Genomic DNA, 24,229 nt, shown 5'->3' with positions numbered 1-24,229 from the left:
AAGAGAAACAAGACATATAGCTGTAGAAGGAATGGCATAAAGGGTCTTTGACATTCAGTTGCACATAACAATGCTGAATGTGAGATATTCAAATAAAAATATAAGGATAACGAATGAAGTTGTCGGATATCTACTGAATTTCATATTGACATGGTGAAACTTTAATTAAAATTATATTTTAAAATACTAAAGGAAGGCAGAGGCCAAGATATGAGTAGCCCCATTTTAAATAAACTGAAGTACACATTTAATGCTTAATAGGTTCAATATCGAGCTTACCATAGACCTGGAGTTAACCTTGAGAGTAACTGACAATCTCATATAGAACAATATTGTAAGTCTAGATAGTGATTTATCAAAATGATAAAACCTTGTAAGTGACAAACAACTTCAAGTATTTAACAAAACCAGCCATATGTCTTAAAATTTAACACTAAGATAAACAAGGAATCTTGACTAAAGGAAATACATCCTACTTTGGCTGAAATGTCTTTTAAAGAACTTACCGTGTCTTTTAATAATACACAGAGTACAGACAAAACAAGTTAACTTATACCTGGTAAATATAACATACGGCTTTTCCAACGAACTGAGGAGTAAATTTGCAACGAGTATTGACAGACGTCAGATTTCTTCTTCTGACCCCGTTAGGGTAACGACATTTGGTATTGAAATATCCATTAGATAGAGAACTCGTGTATATTGCTGAATATTTGATTTATTATTACGTTCACAGAGGGAGATCATGACGAAATATTGAAATACCTTCTGAGGTTGACATCAAACTCCTAGTAAGATGTCATAGTAATGTAACTTCAATAAAATAACTTTTAATTAACACGTTCCCTTTGTACTACCTCTGACTAAAAAAAGTCAAAACCGATGAGAATTTATTCTTACAGAATCATTCCATTCATTTTATTCGTGTGCCAAGAATCCGTTAGATTGCACTAGTAAGTATGAAAACTGTTATAGGCTATTATGGAATATATCTAGCGCTTCCTTCATTCCACATATGAATGCAGGCAATTATTTAACAACTAGGCGTTTTAAAGCTGGTATTTTAATGCAAGTAGTCACAGAATGCGTAAGAAATGGAGATACAGGCAATTATTAAACATTTTGAGTTCCTCCAACTTCAAATGCAGACTGCCATCGAGACAAACAGTACCGTGCGAAGAGATTATTATTATCAACGCCCTCTGTAAGTACAAGTCGTGAGTTTGTGAGAATTGGCTACAGTGTACTTTGACTGTATGGAAAGTAAACACGGTTAGGTCATGTGCTAATGTTTTGTTTTCAATTGTAGTGTACTTGTTTCCTACGAATACTGAAATAAAATTGTGTCTCTGCTATAATATTTGGTGAAATCATTTATTTATTTATTTATTTATTTATTTATTTATTTATTTATTTATTTATTTATTTATTTATTTTTTTAATTCGTTAGGGCCATCTATGGACCACGGTGCTTGTGTTTTAGCTGTTTTTTGAAGTCATCGTCGTTGTTTGCCACAATTGGTGTTCTTAGCGGCTGGTTTGGCAGCTGTTTTCTTGTTGGTACCTCGAGCTTTCCTGATGGCCCAGTAGTCCTTCATTTTCCGGCTAAATTCAATCTTACGTTCCTCAGACCATTTCCTGGTCTCGTCTTTTGGTCTGTGGGTAACTTCTGTGAGGGATGTTACAAAGGATTTAGTTTTAAGAGTTGTATGATAGTTACTCCGATCAGCTATGTCGTTTTGATTTATGTGGAGTTCCGAAAGGTCCTTCTCCACTTGCTTCATCCACACGAACCCAGTAGCTTTGCCCTTGTTAGCAGCCTTGAAGATCCTATGAGATAATCTATTTGAGTCCATTCTGAATAGGTGTCCGTAAAAAGCCAGTCGCCTTCTTCTGATGGCATCTATGAGATTTTCTTGGTGTTTATATAGCTCACGATTTGGTTGATACCATCGGCTTCCATCTGGTAAAATTCTTGGTCCCACTATCCGTCTCAGGAACTTTCTTTCTTGTACCTCGAGGGCTCTTAGTGGGGTCTTCTTAGTTAAATATTTATTTATTTATTTATTTATTTATTTATTTATTTATTTATTTATTTATTTATTTATTTATTTATTTATTTATTTATTTATTTATTTATTTATTTATTTATTTATTTATTTATTTCATGCCTTCATTTGTGGTGAAGTTAAGGCTCGTGGCCCACTCTTCCTCTTAACCACGTGTTATCCAAAATAAACTTCATAAAACAGAATAATTGAATAATATAGCAAAATATAAATCCTAACCCCATTCTTCCATTCATACTGCCATTCATATAAGCTGGTTATACATTTAATAGGTGATCTCGGCAAGACCGCTTGAAAGAAGCTAAATTAGTGCAATTCCTGACACTGAGTGGAAGAGAATTCCATAGCCTTGCACCAGACACTTCAAAGGAGCGGTTAAATGATGATGAACGATGCACAGGAATTGAGAGTGTAGTAGTCGATCGTGTGTTATGTTCATGAGAGAAGGAGAGCAAGTTAAACTTTGAGGATAAATACAGGTGTTTAGATTCGTTCAACAGACGAAATACGAGAGTTGCAATGTGAAGATATCGTAAATTTTTTAGAGAGGAGAGAATTTCATAATAGGGGGCGATATGAGTTGAAAATTTAATTGAAATTATACACCTAATGCATGAGTTCATTGCCCTCTGTAATTTTAATGTTTGTTCCATGGTGGCATCTATCATTACAGTATTACAATAATTAAGTATGGGAAATATGAGAGTCTGGATAAGTTTACTTTTCATGCTTAGTGGAAGAAATGACTGGTGAGTTTCGAGAGGGTGAAGTGACGAGCGAATTTTCCTACAGATGCATGTTATGTGCTCACTCCAGTCTAGTGTGTCACTTATGATAATCCTAAGATTTTTTACCGACTTCTGAAATCGTATAGCTGCGCCACAAAGCAAAAGTGAAGGTAATAAATTCTTATGAATGATATTTAGCTGCCTTTGTTGTCCTATTATATTACCTTGTATCTTTTTAGGATTAATTAATAAACAGTTCTTGTTAGAATAGGAGCTAATCAGATTTAAAATATAATTCATCTGAACAATTCCAAACTCAATATCAACAGCTTTACAGTGATACTATATTTGTCGATCGTCTGCATATAAATGATACTTAAAATTGTTGAAGTGAGAAGAGATATCATTGATATATAGAGTAAAAAGAAGAGGTCCTAGCACAGATCCTGTGGGACACCTGTTTGCTTCGTCTTCCAGTCCATGGTCATGCCGTTTATGACAACACGTTATCGCCGATTGGTGATATATGAAGCAAATAACTAAACATCAGAGGGACTCAGATAAAATCTTTGTAGTTTCGCCAATGTTTGTCCAATCCTTGTCCCGTTTCCCTACGGGGTCGGGTATATTGTGTAGTTTCGCCAATAGTATGTCAATATTTACTGTGTCAAACGCACTACTGAAGTCAAGTGAAATAAGTATTGTCACTTTCCGTTCATCTACACCTCGTCTAACGTCGTCTGTAATTCTTAGTAGTGCCGTTACTGTGCTATGTACTTTCTTGAAACCAGACTGGAAGGGGTTACGCAGAGAATATTTTTCCAGGTATTGTCCAATTTGCTTATAGATCAATTTTTCTAGAGCTTTAGACAGTGCTGAAATAATGCAAACAGGATGAAAGTCAGATGCTTTATTAGCTGGCAACCTTTTTTTTGGAACTGGGCAATTTGTGCATCTTTCCACTTTTTCGGAAAATAACCGCGGGAGAGGCATGCATTAAATAAGTCAGTAATAATCGGCAATGCAATATCCATAATGTTAGTAATAAAGAATATAAGGATTTCATCAGGCCCCGTTGCATAGGATTTAATTGAAATCAGTTTTCGTCTCACTTCAGACTCTGAAACAGTTCGAAATTCGAAACATGGGCGATCAGATGATTGTTGTCGTACTATAGACTTGATGGTGACCTGCGCTATATCGTGTTTGGGAGTAAAAACATCTGTTGAAAAGTGTCTATTAATCTCGTCAAGCGATATTTCTGGTTTGGCACGGTTCACAGGAGGCATTCCAATACCTAATGAACGAAGTTGTCGCCAAGTACTACCAGCGTTCATATTATAGCGTACACGCCGGAATTAATCGAATTTCTTATTGCGGTTAATTTATTTAATTCGATTTCGCAGTGCACGGTGTTATTCAAATGTGTCAGCTGATAAATTTCGTCTGTAACGTCTATATAATGAATCACGCTAAGCCATCAGAGATTTGATTTCAGTTGACAGCCACGGACAGGGCGGGCGTGTTACTTTCACACAGCATTTAGGGGCATGCTTATTGTAAAATCCATGAATATGAGGATTAATATTTTTCCGTTTTTCATCTATATCATTCATTAGTATTATGTCACCCGAAGTATATTTACATGCTTCTTGTTTTAGGTGTTGGAAATTTATATTTGTAAAGTTCTAAATGTCACGTATTTCGACCTATATTTAGGAACTCTTAGCGAATTAATGGTATAATAATACCTGCTTAAAACTGGTAGAGGTAAATTCGTCTCATCTGTTGTTACTTCCATAACCTATGCCTGGGGGTTACTTTCACCGATTTATGTGTCAAATATAAATTATTTAAAATATTTCAGATGCATAGAAAGTGTTTTAAGCCTGGGTGCCATCAAATTATGTCAGCCCTGTAAAATTAAATGGCATCATGTGCACATTTTCTTCCCATGAAGAAGAGATAATAAGCAGGCATGGATTTGTGCCTTTCCACGAAAGGATTACCACTTTGATGGAAAGGAAAGTGCGAAACAACCTGATGGAACAGTCATAAAACTTGCTCTAAGGTTTCGCAACATGAGGGAAGAAGCTGTGCCCTGTAAGTTCCCAAATTTGCCTTCCTGCCTAAACTACACTACATCTGCTGGGAGATGAAATCCAGAGTCACGAAGAGAATATATTGGGAGAAGAGGACAAAAACAAATACTGGATACTAGAAAGGAAGATTTAATAAGTAATTTTGATGACCTTCAGAATAGTTTCTCTTCAAAATGAAATCTCTCCTATAGACAGTGAAGGGTTTGCGAATTTTAACTTCTAAGAGTTGACTTACTTAAAGTATCAAAAAGCTTAGAAATACTGTATGTTTCAGGGTATGTATCACACAGTTTTTACGGTTACTGAATCGTGACTTTTGTCACAGGGAAGGAAAGAGTTAAGATTGGTGATTTATATTTTGATCATTTAAAGCGAGGAGGGCTCTCATTACCCAGTGACTTGGTTTTATGTATTTATAATCGTGTAGCATCAATATCTCAGAGCACTATGAACTCAGAACAGTTGGCGAGTACCTTTCGGAAACTAGGTTATCAGTTAAACATCCTTGTTAGGCTATTATTACAACGTTTGGAGAACAGTATTGTCTACAGGTACACTGATGAGTGCATCTGTGGATAAAAAGGTGAAGGGATTGATATCCAAGGCGATCAATAAGTTTGGAAGAATAATACTGAACAAAAGAGCAAGAAAAGGAAACTAAAGGTCCTAGGATGTTAAGGTAAATTGTAACTATTAACTTAAGTGAAATTGACGGCATGTTCATACTACTATTTACGTACTTGTTTATTTTTCGTATTCGGTGACATTTCGCCAGTGAACGGGTCGTGTTTATGTTTGTCACAACCATCTCACCACCAAACCGTCAGCCCACCGTTTGACAGATTTGCGACGTTGTCAGAGGGCGTTGTTATTATACATTAAACGCAGTCACATGTTAACAATTTATTTGATTTTAAATCAGGACAGTTAATTACAAAATTATTATTGCACACAGTACTGGTGTATCAATATTAGGCTTTCCACATTATTTCAAACAAGATAAGTAAAATGTCACTGAAAATACAGCACTTTGTTTGGTAACAAACGCCACTCCTGATTTGAGAATATGATTAAATGACGTCACATTATTTCTTCAGGCTTTGTTTGTTGTTACTGAGCTCAATAGGTGCAGTACCTTAAGTGCGGCCAGTATCCAGTATTTGGGAGATAGTGGGTTCAAACCCCACTGTCGGCAGCCCTGAAGATGGTTTTCGGTGGTTTTCCCATTTTCACACCAGGCAAATGCTGGGGCTGTACCTTAATTAAGGCCACGGCTGCTTCCTTCCCATTCCTAGCCCTTTCCCGTCCCATCGTCGCCATAAGACCTATCTGTGTCGGTGCTACGTGAAGCAAATTGTGAAGGGAAAAAAAATCTGTTTTACATTGCTACATTGATTCATATTTTATCATGGTTCGGAATTCTCGATATTTCCATTTTTGTTGAAATCAGATGTTCCCTCTATTAAGAACACCGAGATTCTCTTTCCCGTGAGAATACATATATTATATGACAACTGGACGTGTTAAAGCTAGTAGTGTTGATGCCAGTGATCGTAGAATACGTAAGAAATGGAGATAAGCTACATACATTATTTTAAATTTGAATGCCTCCTACATCCAATGCAGACTGCCATTGAGAGGTGGTGGTAGTGGTGGTGGTGATTATTTTTTAAGAGGAAGTACAACTGGGCGACCATCCACTATTAACACAAATCAGAAGGACAAAATGGAAGGGATCCAACACTTCGAAATATGAAATAAGAAAGACAAGGATATCCACACGTCGATGTTGGAAAAGAACAAGAGTTATGAAAGGGAGAATGAATGGAATAGTTGAAAGTGAGGAACCTGGCACAGATAAGTGGAAGCAATGCCAGGATTCAGCTCATGGTCCCGTGGTCGCCAATCCGCACTTCCAACCTAAGAGCTCTTGAGGCTCCTTTTAGTCGCCTCTTACTACAGACAAGGGATGCCATGGGTGTTAATATAATCACCCCTATCCACTGACGGATCACAATGTTCTGTCCCTTGCAACAACGATTACAATTATGATTCTCACCTCATACCCAATCTCACTGCTTTGCACCTTATTTGAGTTCATCACAGTTGCCATGACCAAAGGAGTTTCATTCGAGATTGTTTTGTAGTAGGCAGTGAGTGATTTGGTTCATTACTCAGTAGGCTCGCCGCCTGTCCCGTGTTACGTGGGACTGCTCGTATTTTAGCCAAAAATTATGTGTCCCCATATTTGGGTTCTCTCTTCTTGTCCTGCATGATTCCGTTACAATGTTTAAGAAATAAATTATTCAAAGACGAGAAAGTTAGTGAGAAATTCCAAGTAATTTTATGATGAAGTTGTAAAATATCTCCTCCAGCCCTATTATTTCTCTGAAGACAATGTCAAGTGTGCAGTTAAAAAAATCAATTTCCTTTTTTGAAATATGCAGTCGAATGTCTTCAGTTCACCGAGGAAATTGATGTGAAAGAACTCTACAATGAGTTCTGCATTTTTCGAGTCGTCCCTTCAAACATCCTGCAAGGTGATGAAGCAGTGGGTCAAAGTGTCTACAAAACATAATGAAGGGAATAAACGCAAGGTTTGAAAACTGGTGTGTTCTGTGATTATTTTTCCTGGTTCCATTGGGTTTGTCGAAGCTATATTCTTCTTGATGGCAAAGATATTTCACACGTATAGACTAATAATAATGTCTTACCAAGTGGTATTGCGTACTGAGTATGCATTGATAGCTTGGAAATTTAGGCATTTCACGACTATTGGCAGCGTGCGTGAGGATTATCTGTTGCCGCCTTATCCGTAAACGTGGAACTCCCGATTCCGCGATTAGGCTGGGAATGGTGCTAGTATGGAAAGCTCAAGTTTTCAACCTAACTCCACTATGGAGAATACTATCTAAAAGTTCAGCGTAGATCTTGATGCTGAACCATAAGCCGCATTACCATAGTCAATCCGGGAAAGGACCGTAGCCGTGTAAAAACGTAGCAGCACCGCACGGTCAGCCCCCCACGAAATGCCGCTGAGAAAAGCATGTTAAACTCTCGGGTATGTGAAGGAAAAGTATCCATGGAATTTCATTATAATTTGTGTCCTAAATGGAAGATGATGATTGCTTTTTTGCAAATTAAGAGTAAAATTAGCAGTAAATTACTACCATAATGGTATGTGTTGTAGTTAACACCATTATTACTAGAGAAATATATACATGCATACTTTCCCCCCAATGGATAGGGGCGGTAGAATAACACCCACGGTATCCTCGGCCTGTCATAAGTGGCGACTAATAAGTGTCCCAGGGGCTCTCAACTTGGTAGCGTGGGTTGGCGACCACGGGGCTCTAAGCTGAGTCCTGGCATTGCTTCCACTTACTTGTGCCAGGTTCCTCGCTTTCATCTGTCCTATCTGACCTTCCTAGGTCAACTCTTGTTCTTTTCCGACCCAGGTGATATTAGAGCACTCGAGGCCTAGGGAGTCCTTCATTTTATCGCCCTTCGTGGCCCTTGTCTTCCTTTGGCCGACACCTTCATTTTTCGAAGTGTCGGATCCCTTCCATAATTTCTCTCTGGATCAGTGTGATATAGAGGATGGTTGCCTAGTTGTACTTCCACTTAAAACAATAACCACCACTACCACTACGTACATACTTCGCTACATTACTGCTAATAATTATGTATTCTACTACATCACAGCGCTTCAGTATGTCTTTTGTTTATGGAGCACTTTTGTGTGTGAAGTCTTTGCTCACTTAACTTCTTTGCTTTGCTTGATGCACCGCCGTCTAGATCCTCTTACGGGAGGATAGAGACGGAAGCTTGTTGTTACTTGGTGGTGTGAGTTGTTGACGTGTGCCCCTAACTCATTAAATATGATTATTGGCCCAGGGATCATGCTATTTTTCTATCAATAAAAATTGTTTTTGTGTTATTTACGATATACTTTTCACCTGCATTTTCCAGTGTGATCTGCCCGCGCTAGTCATGATGGACAAAGATATTAAGAATTCACACTCACATAGCACATAGCCGTTGCCTACGTTATAATAGAAGGCCTTGAAATAGAGCCCGTAAGATGCTATCGGAGTGGTCACACTAAAGTTCAATGCCGGATCGCTAGGATCACTTTCCTGCCCCTGTTACCGGGTTCACGCCTTTAAACGTATTTATTAAGTGAGCTGGTTGTGAATGTATGTACCTTTCTGGTGTATTCTTCTGATGTTAAGCACTCGCAATTCCAATCATTGTTTACTAGCAGTTTCCCGCTGGCTCCGCCCGCAATGTACAATGTATGGTGTTGTTCGTTACTATTCTCACGGATGTATTTGCAAAGTTCCGACTTAATGAAATAAAGCACATGATCTGCTGCGGTAATAGAATGTAATATTGTATCAAAAAACACTTGAAAATACATTACACAAAGAAATTGAATTAAACGTTCCTTGGAACAACACTACGGGCCGAACTATTAAAAAGTCCTTCAAAGATCGTCATGGAGACAAATGTACTCATAACTATTCTCATAATCTACCAAAGTAAGTAGTTATTACCCCAAAAGAAAGCGCTTGATTCACTGAGCGTTTTTAGATCAAAACGAACTGCGTACCTCAATTAGAACGAAAGATATGATTGGTTCAATGAGAAAAAATGTTGAAATGAGACGTCAAATTTAATGTGCACTCATAACTTTGTTCATAATGAACCAATGTGAATAGTTAAGAGCTGAAATGAAAGAACCTGATCCACTGAGTGTTCTTAGGCCAAAACGAACTCCGTACCTCAATTAGAACCAAAGATATGATTGCTTCAAAGATACAAAAAATTGAAATAATTTGAGGAAGGTGGAAGTTAACTGATTTATAGTACCTGATGACAAATTTGTGCATGAATACCTTTAAGTTAAAATAAAAATGAAGGAAATCGACCGGATAGAATGGCCGGACTGACTGACTTTAGTTTTCATAATCTTTTTAAAAATATATAGATTGCTGTGTTCCTTATTATCAGTCTCCAGAATTTAAAGGTAGTGGAATTTCATTTCACATGTTTCCAGTGAATGTTAGATCTTCGAAACATTATACGGAGGAAGCATTAGGTACGCATGAAATACGACATCCAAATAATGAAACTAGGCCCCTGTTCCTAGGTTTTGATCCCAGTCACGTCATACAAATCGTGCGATACCAATATTTGTCACGGGACTTTTTTTAAACTATGCTACCGTGATGGGCGATCATTTGAGAGGTCTTTCTTCACTTATGAAGCCGGTAAGTAAACCAACCAGGAAAGTAATTTGCCGGACAAATTTGGTGCTAATGAATGTAGTAAGAACAAAAATTGCATTTTCCTCTGAAATAACCGCTAGTTTGAAAAGTAAGGAGGTGATTTGTCCCGCGAGCATTAAAGACAGAGACAGTTTAAAAGAAACCATATATTTTATGGAGCATTTTATGGAATGGTTCGATGCACAAGACGTCTGCAACACCTCATATGGGACATATTCCTGCAATTAGAAAAAACTGGCATTTTTCAGCATTGAAGATGAACGCCTGAATTGGTTAATTATTAATTTCCTGTCATATATTAAGAAAATTCACCCACGCTTTATGAACTAGTTTATTACAATCAAGATATTCGCAGGTGGATGCAAAAGATAGAAGGCATGAAAGTCGCGAGGATGTGCAAGTTCCGTAGATTCCTGAACAGACAATGTCTCTCATTGTAAAACTCTTGCAATGTAAATTACATCAGATCTGTTTGAACACTACTTTATTCTAAAGTTTTCGCTAGTACATAAATATGATTAATTTGTTTCAGGATCAATAGCTACAATGCCTGGTATTTCTGTAACTATGATAGCAGGATACCTAGTGCCTGTGGCAGAAGAACAGACCGTGAAGGCTTGTTAGAACGTATATCTTCTCCAGCTACTGAAAGTCCAACTTGTGCAACATTGAGTCGTATTCGTTTTCAAGATCCAGGAGCCCTCAGATACCCGTAATCATCGTTTATGGCGTCCGACTCGTTGGCTGAATCGTCAGCGTACTGGCCTTCGGTACAGAGGGTCCGGGTTCGAATTCCGGCCGTGTCGGGGATTTTAACCTCCACTGGTTAATTCCAGTGGCCCGGGGGCTGGGTGTTTGTGCTGTCTCCAACATCCCTGCAGCTCACAAACCACATAAAACACCATCCTCCACCACAATAACACGCAGTTACCTACACATGGCAGATGCCGCCCACCCTCGCCGGAGGGTGTGCCTTACAAGGGCTGCACTCGGCTAGAAATAGCCACACGAAATTAAATTAAAAATCTGTTGGTCATTAATAATCATTAATGATTGCTCCAGAGGAGTGCGACAGGCTTCGTTGTCCACACCGCTGTATGGGCGCTTCCTTCATTCAACTCCTGACCCGGTCGAATGACTGGAAACAGGCGATCGATTTTTAATAATAATAGTAATAATAACAAGAAAAAGAACCATGTTTTTCTATTACTTTATTAATGCGGCTAAGATTATGACACATAGAGAAATGATCTATCTCACGTTACAGAAGGCATTTTATCAAGGCTTGTTTGTGTGACATTAATTCCACTTACAATTGGTAGATTTCCGTATTTCATCTTGCCCACCGAACTCGTCTCTTTTAAAGAAAGCGGCATACTTACCTTCTCAGGTCTAGGATTTTCTTCAATTTCCCATTCATCGTGGTCCGTCCCTCTCTATCTGATACCCTCGTTCTTCGAGCGGACAGAATATTTCTTTTTCATCTTTCAAAGCAACGCGAGACGTTGATAATCTCTTTTGAACTGTTCAAGATTTCGTTTCCGAAACGAATATTTTGAGTCTCATCTAATTTCATTGTGCATCAGTCCATTCAAGCAGTAGGGTAATCCATTTTCAACACTTGCCAATAACGGTAACAGTACGGGAATTCACATCTAGTTTACAAGGAATCAGAGGATGTGGGATATGTATAATATACCCCATAGTACGTTTTGATATCTACACAGACGAGCCAGAAAATATTGATAGGGAAATGAAGCTGATCTACAAATCGACCATAACATATTATAAAGATAAATTTGGATTGAAGGGCATTAAATTGATAGGATTAATGATAGGAGCTCGAGGGACTATTCCTAGATTCATTGCGAATTTACAATTTCGGGAACTACAAACTTGTTGGCTTTACAATGTTCCATTTATTGTTCAAAAAACATTGCTACATGAGTTGACTACGAGAGGTCGGATAGGACGGGTTAAAATGAGGAGCCAAATTGAAGGAATGCTAGGACTCAGCTAAGGGCCCCGTGATCGCTGTACCACGCTCCCAAGGTAAGAGGCCCTGAGAACACACTTCAGTCACCTCTCACGACAGGCAAGGGATGCCGTGGATGTTATTCCACTATCCCCACCCACGGGGGGGATCGAGGCCAACAAACTACCACTGATTCGCAAAGGGAACTAATACCATTTCTTAGTAGACAATTACGTATATTCCTTGTAGAAGATTCTGTAGCTCAAGAAACAATACCGTCTATCCGACAATTCTCTTCTTGTCCATTATGTTCCTTAAAGCTAGCCATACACGTACAGGAAATCCTCAAGGAAAAAAAGCCTCCGGGATTTCCTTGGGGATTTCATCAACCGAACCCTCGCCCACACACGGAGAGGATATCCTCAAGGAAATCCTCAAGGAAAAGGCCTTGGAGATTTTCTCAAGGTTCAACCAGGTTGACTGGTGGTGGTTGGTGGTTCACGTGGTGTTGCAAATAATTTTCATCTTGGTAATTGTTTGAATTCACTTGCCACAAGAAAGGTTCATTCTGGTATATTTGTATAAATTATGTTAAAAGTTCTCGAGACATGACGATATAGGACACTCCCGACAATCACTTCACTTCACAAATCCTCAAGGCCTACTGCCGTCAACAAACACACGCAGCAAGAGACTGGGAAAATCCGGCCTGCTTGGCCTCAAGGCGGAAAAGAATTGAATTTTGTTCGGGATTTTTGGATCTCTCGCACTAGGCGCGGCCTCAAGGACGCCACCACACACGTTGAGGAATTCCTCACGGATTGGACTGTTCAGGCCGAACCTTGAGGAAATCCCGCTCTTGTATGGCCGCCTTAAGACTGGTCACGCCTCCAAGCCACGAGTGGATATGCAGTCCATCAGAACAATTTTCGACCGAGCGAGGTGACCGTGTGGTTAGGGCCGCGCAGCTGTGACCTTGCATTCGGGAAAGAGTAGGTTAGAACCCCGCTGTCGACAGCCCTAAAAATGGTTTTATGTGGTTCCCATTTTCACGCCAGGCAAATGCTTGGGCTGTACTTTAATTAAGACCACGGCTGCTTCCTTCCCACTCCTAGCCCTTTCCCATCCTATCGTCGCCATAGGACCTATCTATGTCGGTGCGACATTAAGCAAATTGTAGTAGAAGAACAGTTTTAGTTGTGCTTACTGTGCCATACTGTAGGAATGTACATTTGCATGACGTATTTAGGCAATCTACACCTGGTGTGAAAATGGGGAAATCCACGGAAAAAACCTATCTCATGCGGCCCATAACATTTTGTCAATGGCACATATGGTGCACGACAAAAGCTACTCAACGTGACGAGGACTTCGCTAGTTCGAGATACGAGATAACAAACATGATTGTTTCCACATACGGTATGCTCCAATGCTCTAAATATAATGATCATAGTTTTGTCTAACGCCTCTGCCTTGCGTGTCACTGGATGACACGCGAACACGATTTCAGTGGCACGTCACATGGCGTTTTTATATACATCTTTCTTTTACTACAGACTATACGTATCTCGTGCATCGTATAGTCATAGTGTTTTACGTGTAAGAAATAAATATAGAAAATCTGGGCGTTAGTCAGTCAGTGAGTGAAGTTTAACTTGTGTGAAGTAGCCAGTACCGAGTAATTATTCTTTCTGTATAACTTTTTATTGAATGTCGTTCGTATACGGACCTCACAAAATAATATGTTTTCGGTGCCGAAAAAGAAATTACAGAAACTTAACAATGGTAGTGACCGGATTCTTCATGATTAGTGCACAAGGGAATTCGTAGTGATAGAAAGAAGCAATAAAGCTTTGTGTTCCCTGTGTTCGAAAACAGTTGTATCCCGTACATTCAATGTAAAGCGCCATTTTTAGACGAATCATTAAAATGTTCGTTACATGCCGAGTGAAGAAAAAAGAGAGCTCTTTACACAAAAACTCCAACAATACACAAAACAAACTATTGTCGCGGCCACCAAATTAGGCGGGTGAGGAAAACTGCGCTGTCGTCAGATATGGGAACGGCAAAGCGACAGATTGGCAACGCTGATCGTGCAGTGCTGTCTACTTGAAGCCCATCCGCTCCAGGCCACCTTACCAATGTCATTCCCTGTCATGCAGCTGTTGATCTCGCACCGTAAGTGCAGTTAAAATGGATGGTGAATGTGAATTGATTTGGGCTCAAGTCAAGAGAGAAGTGGCAGAGAGGACCAAGACATTCAAAATAAAGGACGTAGAAAAACTCACGTTAGAAGCCATCGACCGTATGACTGCTGCAAATTGGGAAAAGTGCTTCAATCGCACGGAAAATCATCAATCAGACGACTTGAGCCAAGGAAATAGTAAGGGACGAAAGAATGGAGCTATTCATCATCAGTGTAAATGACGACTCGACAGATAGTGAGATGTGTGATGACAGTGACTAAGAAATCTTAGACTGCCTTGAAGCTAGAACCCGATTCTTAATTCATTGTAAATTAATGTTAACCTATTCTTTAAAGTAGTTCTTTTTCCATATTATTCAGTACAATATACAGTATTCAAACATTTAAAGTTATAATGTAATAAAACCGATACAGATTAAAATGTAATCCGAAAGTATTTACGGCGTCCTGCAGCCTGTGCTGGCGCGCGCGCGCCCCGAACTGCCTCAGCCAGCGACATTTACATGATCGCTTTCCGGGCCATTTTCCAGGAAAATTACAAGACTCACGAAAATATGTTTCAGATAAAAAATATAAGTCAGGCAATTTTTCCCGCAGACAAAATTTTATTGGCTGAAAAAATAAAAACTTGGCCGCATACTGAAATTTTCAATAAATGATTATACGGATTTAAATTTACTCGTTCAAGATTTTATTTTTAATAATTATTTGATGTGGTTCATATGGAAAATAGTTATACCACTAAAATCAGCAATCTTTTCTGAAGCTTGTAGTATAATTTATTTTGAAACATTGTATGAAGTAACATCAGGAGCTTGAGAGAGAACAACTTGCCTCGCGCTCCGAAATGATGTGTTCAGTTAGACATTTCTTCGCCAGTTGCTATATAACCTTGGCAATAGCGTAATTTCTCTGACCCGCCTAATTTGGTGGCCGCGACAATAGTTCGTTTGTATCATCTTTCAGGCCGAAGTATAATATCAGTGCGGCTGTTTCCATCTGTCTCACTGCACAGTACAGCATAGGAAACTGCTTTCTGGCGGCGAGTTCTTGAAAGAGACCTTCTTATTAACGTCCGACACATTATTTGAAGACTTTCCTAACAAACAACAGATAATTAACCGAATTAAAGAAATGCCAGCCAGCAGAAATACTGTCGAGCGTAGAATATTAAGGATGAGTGAAGATGTTTCGGAGCAATTGAAAGCTGATTCGGATGTCTCCCAGATGTATGTTTTGATGAAAGCACGTATGTGACCTTACAAGCAAAGATAGCAGTTTTTGTCCGATTTCCTTGTTGAAACGTGGTGAGGGAGGAATTACTTACAGGGAAAGATATAATGAACGAAGTGAAGCAAGAACTTGTATTAAAAATGGGGTTTGACTTAAAGAATATTGTGTGTGGAAAAACTGATACTGCCCCAAGTCTGCCTGCTGTCATTTCTTGATGGATACAGTACTTTTGCATCCATCTCTTGGCACACGCCAGAGTAAAGTGTAGCTTCCACCGAAGTCCCAGTCAACATCCATGGCTGTGATAATATGGAAGTTGCTGGGGTATGGGTAATGCTGAGTAATGACATTCAGAGCACGACTAGTGCGTCTGGGTGTTATGAAAGGTGCTGCTCATAGGGTCAGTCGTGCTGCAATAGTACTTTCTGACCCAGTGAGGAAAGCAATGGCAAACTACCTCACTCCTCATCTTGCCTAGTACGCCTCATTTTGGTGCTGCCATTGGTTTTTGGGGTTTCCTTATAACCGCATAACCTTTGGTGGTGCTATTTGAGGATCCAACCAGCCTCTGGGCTGATGACCTAACAGACAGACAGCCCCAAGTATGGCGGGTATTCATAATGGGGTTGTGAAATTTCTTAAAGAAAATTTTAAACGCCCTATTTTACAGTTTCATGGTTATTTACACCAGGAAGACCTATGTGCGAAAGAGGTATGCAGTCATGGGAAGGAGTACTCTCGGGTTAACCAAAATTGTGAACTTCATACGCGCACGTGGTCTAGATAATCGTCAGCTCTCGAAAATTTACACGAAGTGGAATCTCACTATGGCGTACTTGTAATGTAGAATAATGTTCACTTGCTGAGTCGTGGGCAGGTACTTCAGAGCCTTGTCGAGCTCTTGGACGAAATTCACTTCTTCATGATAGAAAAACAGGAGGAATTTCCAGAACACACGGACCCTATTTGGCTGTGTGTTTGAATTTTCCTCCGTGATTTTACAGCTGTATCCAATGATATAAATAAGGAACTGCAAGGAAAGGGGCATACTGCAGATAGATTATTTGAGATCATATAATCATTCCGGAGAAAACTTGAAGTATTCGCTAGGGGTTTTGAAACAAAGACATCTAAGTACTTTCCTTCACTTACAGTACCAATTGATTGATGTCAATGTATTCAGATCAATTAACTTTCGAAGACACAAAAAGTATTTGTAAGAAGTATGTATGCCTCACAAAAGTCAAAACAAATAATCTCCAAGAGATTTTCCCAACTTTGACATTTGGAGAAAACACTACGTATTTTTGGTGGTTTCTCTTCAAATATCCTGATGTCATTTCGGCTTTTGAACTCCTTTCTATTGCTGATCACATCTGCTGTAAGTCTCATTTCGTCTGCATCTCTCTTGAACTGTTCATGAGTGACATTAAGGTCAATTTTTTATAACCATTTAGAAATGGAGTTGATTGGATTTCAAGAAAGTAGTACATGCGTGAACACAGTTGTACAACTTGGTGAAGCATTGGTGAAAATTGAATGTCCCGTTGATGATGAATACTTGAACAGTGAAACGGCCACCTACAATAGTTTTCGGCCGTGAAGAAACTTCCTACAGAGCTACTTACCTTGTTTGGGTCATCGAACGCCTGCGAGCGGCTATTTTCTACAATGAACTTTATGAAGTCAACTGTTATAAACAGTCTTGGTTCAGACCTAAGGGCTTCTTGTGTGTTGCTGAAAGCAACAAGTTATGAACCTAACAAAAATGACATGGCTAATAATAATTTAATTTCGTGTGGCTATTTGTAGCCGAGTGCAGCCCTTGTAAGGCAGACCCTCCGACGAGGGTGGGCGGCATCTGCCATGTGTAGGTAACTGCGTGTTATTGTGGTGGAGGATAGTGTTATGTGTGGTGTGTGAGTTGCAGGGATGTTGGGGACAGCACAAACACCCAGCCCCCGGGCCATTGGAATTAACCAATTAAGGTTAAAATCCCCGACCCGGCCGGGAATCGAACCCGGGACCCTCTGAACCGAAGGTCAGGATGCTGACCATTCAGCCAACGAGTCGGACAGTATTTTTTATTGTTATATATAATAAAATTTAATCACAAAATCTGTTTTAATATCAGCTTATTATTCTCAAAACTTACGCATTTAAAAATGTATTTTTGATAAATATGCAAAATACGACCACGGAACATGTAATCAAATGTGTTTACAAGATAAATAAATAAATAAATAAATAAATAAATAAATAAATAAATGAACGAATGAATACATTAATAACATATTGTGGAGCATAATTGGGAATTACATAAGGAAGTTGGTGGGGGTGGGGTTAACCGGTCATTAAAGGAAAATAACAAGTGGCACGATGAATAGTTGAGAATAATAAACCAGACTTAAAGTGGCATACTAGTAGGAAAAGGTTCGCCATCCCTGCTCTAACCTATAGACTAACCATACTGTAAGGCAGTATTTAAAACTTAAGTCTCTTTCGCTATTTGTTTTTCATCATCCGGAAACGTATGCTCGCACTAACATATCCAAGGTTTTCAGCGACGGAAGGAAAAGTGATAAGGTTGGGAAGGTAGCGGGTATGGCCTTAATTAATGTGTAGACCCAGCATTTGCCTGGTGTGAAAATGGGAAACCACAGAGAAACATCTTCAGAGTGCCGATGATTGGATTCGAACCCGCCATCTCCCGAATACAGTCTCACAGCTAACGTAAACATATCAAATGCCTCCAACCGTTTAAAATATTCTTTCTAATTTAATTTAATTTCTTGTATGCTTCGGTTTTTAATCTCAATTAGAGCAAACACTTTTTGTGATTAATCATGAGATTACAAATAATAACTTAATATTACCGATCTCAATACAATTAGAACCTTATTAAATAAAATTTAACATATTATTACAGGTTTGGGCTCACATATCATTGTTTCAGAATACTATTTAATATACTCTGCCAGTGAGGGCTTTGAATTCTCTTAGAATAACCTCGTTTGTTCTAAAATCAAGAAAGATTTTTTCCGAGATGTATTGTTACGTGTATTATATAGTCTGCAATGTAGTGAATGTTGATGTATGGACGTTCTGACATTCCCGTTTAAAAATATTTAATTAAACCTTCAGTTTGGGTGGGGAACATGGAGATTCAGCAAGGAAAGTAATTTTAGTGTTATGAAAATATGGATATATTATTTTGTAAATGAAATTTAACTCATCATTCTGTCTTCTGGCTTCTAAAACATCTCTTTTTAAATTTAGTAGAAGCTTGTTGCACGTATTAAATCATACTTGCTTGTTGTTTTAAGGGGCTTAACATCGAAGGTCATCGGCCCATTAAATCATACGTGGATAGCGATATGTTCCTTTAAGGTGTAAAAGTTTAAGGAATTAATGTTTCAACCTTTCAATCTGATACACTTACACTTGACACGAAAGGCTGGTCTCGACCAGACTACTCTATTGTTCATATTAATACACACATTTATACTTCTAATTGACTTGGTGATGTATTCTTGTAATAAATATGAGCTTCGTTTAATTATTCTAAATTTGGTGTGTGTTTTGTTTCTGTTCACAGGCAGAATACCAGGAAGAATGGATTTTAGTTTCCCTGAACTGAGCAGTAGTAACCGCGTCCATCGTCATTGCCTGGGGAATATTGAAGAATAGGCCTAACTGCTTCAGACAACATGAGGCTAATCAAATCTCCCTTCACCTTCTTGTTATTGAGCAGAAATAAAATAACTATTAGAATTAACAAGATTCTTCAGTTACTTTCAGAATGCTCTCGAAGTGTAAATGATAAAGTGTTACTATAAGTTAAATGTTAAGGTGCTAATATGGATACTGCTTATTAAGCAACAATAATACATGACTGGTTTAGTAGTGTATTTTGTTTCAAAATTTGAATATGCTGTCGTACAATACTTAATGAACCATTCTGAGGATAAATATCAAAGTAAAGTGGATCAATGACCTATTGAAAGTTGCGTACTTGAGTAATTCTCGTGTTAATTATGCACGCATTTAATAACAGTATGGGTCTTTTCCAAATAAGTTGACCGAACTCTTGTACAGAAGGAAAGAGCATTTTTCCTTCCCTTTCTTACCTCCGAAGGACGAAGCGGGCCATCAGTTAAACTAGGAGCTCTTGGACCGTTCCTAGATGTGCTTGTGAAAACTGCAATACAACACATGGTATTTTACTGAAGCCCCTAGTAAAAACATGAGTGCTTTCTGAAGAAATATCGTAATCCTTTCGTATATTTCTTCAAGAAAGTATTTTCCGTGCTTAAATATTATTTTATAGGGCAACTTTAGAATCACATGAAATTGCACACATTACACAACCTATAAATGTGTATATAGACTCAAAAAGTGAAACAAATAAATATTTTGGTACGAAGAACTCATTTTGTTCATTGATCAGTTCTGGAAATATTTTAATATTTTAAATGTTGTAGTACATATATTGCAGACAATTTTGTAAAATACTCTTAATATAAAACAATATTGTGTATAGTATTGTGAAATATCCCCTATCTCTCTGTACATTTATATTTTACTCTACGTAAGATGTTCTTAAATTGTCAGCTAATATTGTGCAATATTCCTCCAATATTACAAGCCCATTAGCGAAAGTTGGGATATTGAACTTCACTGCACATCTCGTCCTTCCAATGCATGAATTTACCAAGTTAAAATTCGCAATTTAAGTGAAATTGAGCACTGAAGAGTACGAAACTCATTTCAAGGAGCAGTTTTCTGCGTAACTTAATCACTTTTACAGTTATCAAGTTCGAGGTCGAAACTTCACTCTTCCTAAAGAATACTATGTACATAATTTTAGGTTTAGCACTAGCACTATGATTGTGTGAAAAAGGACAGTAATTGTCATTTGCATATTACCTATTTCGGCAATTAATTTTCATCAATAGATGGAATTTTACGTGTACATACCAGGCATAGCCTCACAGAAGTGTGATGATAATGTGATATTTTGGAGAAAGTTCTTGATATTGGTTCCATGTATACAAGTGTATAATTAATTATATTAGATGTAACGAACTAAAAGTATCATATCTTTATATTTAGAACATATTAAATGAATTAGTATGATCACCGACATTTAATCTGAGCCCCATGCAATTCTATCAATTCCATGGTTAAATACCGGTGACCATTTAATAACTTCTGGTAGATATGTTCATTGTGCGTGATAAAATGTTCGGAGTTAGTTTTTATTAGTAACTGTGTGATTTTTAGATATTTCAAACTACTTTTATGACATGAATTAACCTTTTCTTGAAGTGGTAATGTTCTAAATCACAACATGACATGTTGAAGCCTAATATTTCATCTGTGTTATGATACATATACAGCAAACTTCGTGTCTACTACCAATTGTATGAATATGTATTTTTAAATAAAATGTGGAGTTTATGAACATGGTTAATTTTCAATTTACTCTCCTAAATACATGAGATTTAGCCATTCACGATCAACCATCGCCTGTGGACATCTGATGTGGAGAACAGCTTCACTTAAAGGTAGATGACATTTTAATAAACGTGTTAAATGGCAACAAACGAAAATTCGAAGCACGCTCTTTCTTATGCCTTATCTGACTCCATGGATAAATGGCTATCGTGCTGGCCTTCGGTCACAGGGGTCCCGTGTTAGATACCCGGCAGGGTCGGGAATTTTTAACCATAATTGGTTAATTTTGCTGGCACGAAACCTGGTGTATGTGTCGCTTACATCATCACTTCGTTCTCATTACGATACGCAGATCGCCTACGGGCGTCAAATCAGAAGACCTGCATCTGGCGAGACGAACTTGTCTTCGGACACTCCCGGCACTAAAAGCCGTACGCCATTTCATTTCATTTCTTATGCCATGCGGCATGTATATTCTAACAGAAGGGTGCTAATTGCAGACAGAAGATGATGGCCACGCTAATCTGAGGTTTTTATTGACTTTGCACACCAAAATTCACTAGTGCTAAAATCCGAACAGCGTATCTCGTCTATTAATTCAGATCTTGAAAGCACCAATCTAAATGCTAAGAGTTATTCAACGTTTATTTTGTTTAATCAGTGATCATTTACAAGGTGTATCTAAAACGTGTACGGTGAATGAACCGATACTGGAATGGGAACGTGTAGTAACACTAACACTGCGTACATGCTCATGTGAATAGAGAGACACCTCGAGAAGCGTTACATAGCGTTGAGCACACGGAGCTGAAGCAGGCTAGTCTGGTGCGGCCAGTCGGGCGTAGTACGTGTGAGGAGTCGTGTCATAGAACAGCGGGGCAATGTATAAACATTTGGCATTTGGCAACACGGCGACGGAGACACATGCGATGTTGATGCAAATGTACGGAACAGAAACCGTAAGCATAGCCCGGCTCCATGGCTAAATGGTTAGCGTGCTGGCCTTTGGTGACAGGGGTCCCGGGTTCGATTCCCAGCAGGGTCGGGAATTTTAACCTTAATTGGTTAATTTCGCTGCCACGGGGTCTGGGTGTATGTGTCGTCTTCATCATCATTTCATCCTCATCATGACGCGCAGGTCGCTGACGGGAGTCAAGTCAAAAGACCTGCATCTGGCGAGCCGAACTTGTCCTCGGACACTCCCGACACTAAAAGCCATACGCCATTTCATTTCACCGTAAGCATAAAATGTGTTTTCGGTTGGTTCAAATGCCTTCGGGATGGACAGAAAGCACTGGGAGATGAGCCACGTTCTCGAACGTCCACCGTACTTTCCCGATTTGGCGCCTGCAGTCTTCTGTTTGGTGTCCCCCCCGACGTGTGACATCAATCCGATAGATTCCAAAAAAGGCCTACCCTGCCATTTTCCAGCAGCTGTATACAAGTTGTTGAAGGCGACTAAAGGTATTTTCTTTCTAACTTGTGTTTTCTCAGCGATGTGGTATCATTCACCGAACTCTTTAGGCGCACCATGTATATCATATTTAGCAATGACAAGCTCCATGGCTAAATGGTTAGCGTGCTGGCCTTTGGTCACAGGGGTCCCGGCTTCGATTTCAGGCAAGGTCGGGAATTTTAACCATAATTGGTTAATTCTCCTGGCACTGGGGCTGGGTGTATGTGTCGTCTTCATCATCATTTCATCCTCATCACGACGCGCAGGTCGCCCATGGTCATCAAATCAAAAGACGTGCATCTGGTGAGCCGAACTTGTCCTCGGACACTCACGGCACTAAAATCCATACGCCATTTCAATTTATTTTTTCAATTATCTACATGTATCTCCAACAGTAACTGTAAACGTGGAAATGTTAATGCACATTACCTATTTACAAGTCTTCTACATCTTATGCTATCGTATTCCTAACAAAGTATGAGCATAAAAGAATGAAGTTCAACATGAATCACAACAAAATCAACAATTATAGTAGTCCCATTGTGCGTGAAAGGTAAGTAAATCCTTCTTCTAAAACAACAGCCATGCAATGGGATTCAAACTGTACTGTAAGTAGGCCTAAATTGTAGGAATGAGTCAAAATATTCTTAGTTCTTTTTTGGAAATCATGTTAATATTATGTGGTTCACGTATGCGTAAGATGGTGGTGCTTATTATTTCAAATCCTTCTTCTACAACAACAAAAACAACAACAACAACAACTATGCAGTGGGATTCATGCTGTAAGTAAGTTGTAGGAATGTGTCAAAATACTCCCAGATTTTCTCGAAATTGTATTAATGTTACTTGGTTCACTATGGCGTAAGATGGTGGTGATTACTTTTTCAAGAGGTGGTGGTGGTGATTATTATTCTGAGCAACCATCCCCTCTGAACACTAATAGGAAGAAACATGGAACAGGTCAAATGTTGAAAAATACCAAACGTTTTGAAGTATTCCAGTGTCTTGGTATCATTGAAACTAGGAGGCTGTGGTGGTGATTATTGTTTTAAGTAGAAGTATTCCTAAGAAACCATCCTCCGTCGCTGATCAGAAGGAAAGAAATGAAGGTCTCGGCAAATGAAAGAGAAGGACCAACGAAGGGCGTAAGAATGAGAGTTCCATACCTCGCAAACCTAATACCGTGGAGGTCGGGATAGAAAAGGTGAAATTGAGAATACTGGCAATAGTAAGTGGAAGCACCTAAGGGGACCGTTGTTGATTGCCCTGGTCCCCATTCTAGTTACCTCATACGACTGGCACGGAATACCGTGGATGCATTCTATCGACTCCATCAACAAGGGTACTCCGCTAGGCAAACCATGGTCGTCAACACACGCTTTCAAGTTCAGAGCCCCTGGTCCCCGCTGTTAAGGCAGGTAAATACCGTGGGTGCATTCTACCGACCCCACGCGCAGGAGCTGGGATCGGAGAAGAGCAAAAATTGACCAAGGGAGATCGGATAGAAAAGAAGATGAGGATCCTGGCACAAGTAAGTGGAAGTAATGCAATACCAGACTCATGGGATCCGCAGCCTACAACATACGCTTCCAAAATGAAAGCCCTTGGTCACTTTTAGTCGCCTTTTACAGATATCGTGGATGTATTCTTCTACCCCCGCCTTCGGGGGTATTTACCATAACCCTACACGGCATAATGTAGCGTTT

General features: G+C 39.1%; 1 protein-coding gene across 1 annotated transcript in view; it reads left to right on the top strand.

Annotated features, from left to right (window-relative positions):
- LOC136877690 (neuropeptide F receptor) overlaps nucleotides 1–21,060 on the top strand; it is a 573,408-nt gene extending 552,348 nt beyond the window's left edge. The window contains exon 2 of the mRNA XM_067151901.2: nucleotides 19,206–21,060. The gene's annotated coding sequence lies outside the window, so the exon portion shown is untranslated. The remainder of the gene's footprint in view (nucleotides 1–19,205) is intronic.
- The last annotated feature ends 3,169 nt before the right edge of the window (nucleotides 21,061–24,229 follow it).

The sequence above is a fragment of the Anabrus simplex genome, chromosome 7 (assembly GCF_040414725.1).
Source record: "Anabrus simplex isolate iqAnaSimp1 chromosome 7, ASM4041472v1, whole genome shotgun sequence".
Classification (NCBI taxonomy): Eukaryota; Metazoa; Arthropoda; class Insecta; order Orthoptera; family Tettigoniidae; genus Anabrus; species Anabrus simplex.
The sequence above is the reverse complement of the archived record's forward strand: the minus strand, read 5'-3'. Positions and strand labels throughout refer to the sequence as shown.